Below are 3,427 nucleotides of genomic sequence, written 5' to 3'. Positions count from 1 at the left end.
TTTATTGAGAGGGAGAGAAGTGGGTAACCTACTGGTGCATGCCTTTATTCCTAGTACTCACGTTTCTTCCATGTCTTTGAGATTTCTATATTTTTCCCTTTTCTTCTTTGTTTACTATGTTATCTTTACTTTCTTTCTATCTCTCTATTTTTTGTTTTCCATTGTTCCATTTTTCACTAATCACAACTATAGCCTTTTATACTGTTTGCCTTGACAGGATTTACCATTTTTACCCTTCACCCACTTTTGGCTCGTTGTGAGCGTCCTTCTAAGACTAACCACTAGCCTGCCGAATGCCCAGCTCCCCCCTCCCACTACACTATGTTGGTTGCACCACACCTCATTCTCAGACAAAAATGGTTTTGTTTTGTCTCTTACCTCCCTTAACACTCTCATCCAGATAAGGGTTAAACCTTTCCCTTACCACCCTTTATGGCATGCATCTAGTGATTCTAACTCATATTTACTTCTTTTGGGTGAGATGTCATCCTAGTAGAACATTTCTCTCAAAAGGGCTTGAGCAGGAACCCTAAAATAGGCTCCCCCTTCTCCCCACCGCTAGATCACACCCTTTTATACCTCTAACCCATGGCCCACCTCCCTTATATTGGCTGGGTACAGATAGGTGGTGCCTGAGCCTTATGTGCATGCTCTACTTCCATCTGAATCCATTACTTTTCTGGCCTTCACGCATTTGCCATTGCTTCCGTGTTTGTTTGATTATGCTACACGTTCCGGTATTTGTTTAACTCTCATGGCATGAATGATACATGGGCCTTTGAGTTTTCATTCTCTGCATTCCATCTTCTCTTTAGACTGGGCATTGTTTGGGTGTGGGCTCTCTCCCTCTTACCTGGCCCATGACCCCTTTTGTCCTATGTTCATAGGTTAGCTGGTGCTTCTGCCATGCCACTGCACTGCTCCTTCTATTATATCACTTATCCTTTTACCTCGTTGTTACCTCTGGGCTTATGGGCGGAAGCTCCTGCCAGTCCATTTCTTACACTCCTTTCTTCTTTTAGGCTTTGCTTGCTAGCATTCCTGCTAGGCTAGCACATTTTGTGCCTTAGGCTTCCTCGGCCCATTTCATTCCTTAGGCATCCTAGACCCATTTGATTCTTCCTTACCTCTTTCACTCCTACGGATTTTTGCTAAATCTTTTGGGTTTCCCCAGCCCAATTGCCACATCCTTACCTGTCGGGCTTATTAGCCTTTGTGCCAACCCTATGAATTTACTAATTCTTTTCTTAGACTTCCTTGGCCTATTTTACTTTCTCTCTATCTCTTACATCTCTCATGGGTTTACTACTTCATTCCTTGGGCTTTCTCGGCCCATTTGCTTTCTTTCTAGGCACTTATTATTTTTATGGGCCTATTGACCATTATTCCTGCCATTCTGGTCTAATGTTCTTTATTTTACTATTTTCCTTCACCGTTTCTTTCATATTGTTGGGCTTCTTCTACCATTAGGCCCTTTTGTCAAAAGTAGGCATCAACATTCAACCCCCTGAGCATATGAATTGCTCCTGCAATTCATATGTGAATGCTAAAAAATATCTTCTCTTTCTTTTCCATTTTCGCGAGTCTTTTGAATAGTGGGCCCTCCTTATTTTGCCTTTCTTGCCATAAACAAGGTTATCCCTTCGAATTCCCCAGTTTAGTAGTTATTCTAAAACACAACTTTTACTTCATTAATTCAATGCTTCTTTTAACGGCTAACTCGTTGCCTCCCTTCATGTCACTTTTATTATGTTTTGCCCTTGGAATTTTCCTTTTCCTATCATTCTCCCAGAACTCTTTTCTTCTTTCCTTCACTTAACTGCATCATCTTTCCCGAAACTTCACTACCCATCTACTCTGTTCAAACCATCCATTATGTCGTCAGCAAAAGATGAAGGTTCTTCTCACTGTAAGGGGAAAGAGGTCACCGTCATCGATCCTTCTGCCAAAACCGTAGGTGAAGAGACTTCCCTCTCCGAATAGGACCACTCTGAGGAGGAGAAATAGGGTTGTGACCCAAATAATGAGTGCCCTCCCCTCATTGACCCATGGTATGATGCTCACATCCACTTCCCCATGGTGCCCAATGACTATTCGTCTCCACCGCCAGGCTGTGTGTGGCTTTCTATTTGACACCGTGACACAGAGGTTTCTTGGGCTTCTTTGGCTTCCACCATTCTTGATCTTGATATACGCTAAGGGACATCGCTTCTTGTGCCCATTCTCTTCAAGTTTAGGTCAGGTACTTCTTTGGGTTGGAAGGAGTAGGTGGACAAGGAGTTGTCTGACACGGGTTTCATGGCAACGTTACAGCAAGCTGGAGTGTTAAAGGCCATTTTTTCATCTCGATGCTTATCCAACTACAAAGAATTATTCAATCTTTTTTATTTGGTCTGTTGATGATGTAGTGCCACCCATACCCTCTTCCTTTCCTACAGCGAGATCACTGTGACTTTGGAGGATGTGGCAAACCAACTATTGCTGCCTATTCTCAGTGATGTGAACCTGAGTGATATCGAGCTTTCCGCTGAGGGGGAGGCCATGGAGGCTGAGTTAAGAAAAGGGATGAATGGGAACACAAAGTTGTCCCATTGACTTGGGGCTTTGTCCAAGGCTTCTAACGCCGTCCGCCACGCGGCCTTCATCTTTGGCTCTCACCCATATTATGCTATGAAACATTTTTACTTTCGATTAGCCATAAAGATTTTTGCTGGGATGAATCTACCATTAGCCCCTATGTTTCTAGGTCATTTGTATTCTGCATCTATCATGGAAAGTGGGGCATGCATAAACACTAGAGGGTCTATCGGAACTTGTGGGGTATGCTCACCCACCAGTTGGCAACGTACTTTCTCTGCTAGATAAAGCACCCTCAAGCCAGCACCCTCGAAGGGCTAAATGATCCCAAAGAGGACAATGGAAGCTACCTCTAAGTTCGGGTCTACAACAGCAAGGGCACCTACCTAAGGACTCTAGTTAACTTGTAACATCACATAGGGTTAAAGAAGAAAAACCCTAAGAGACATATAAAAGAAATGAAGAAAGACACCAAAATCCCAACTCACCTCATCTAAAGATAGCCCATTAAGATGAGCCTTGACCAAAGAGAAGCTCTTCAGATCTACATTTGCACCACGAGCAATGAGACCATATTGAATGACCCAATGCTGAAAAGAGAATGGATACAGTTTAAAAAGTGACAATTACTAAATGACAGTTTGCAAGATGATAGTTTGAAAGATGAATGGGTACAATTTAGAAGATAAATGGGTACAATTTGCAAGATACAGGCATGAGCAAGTATGAACAATTTGTATGATGACAATTTGTAAAATGATAGTTTGCAAGATGGCAGTTTACATGTTGAATGGGTATAGTTTACATAAGCAAGATGCAAGTATGAGCAAGATGACAGTTTGCAAGATGA

Source organism: Quercus suber, unplaced genomic scaffold (assembly GCF_002906115.3).
Source record: "Quercus suber isolate HL8 unplaced genomic scaffold, Cork oak 2.0 scaffold_87, whole genome shotgun sequence".
Taxonomy (NCBI): domain Eukaryota; kingdom Viridiplantae; phylum Streptophyta; class Magnoliopsida; order Fagales; family Fagaceae; genus Quercus; species Quercus suber.
This window is presented reverse-complemented; position numbering follows the sequence as displayed.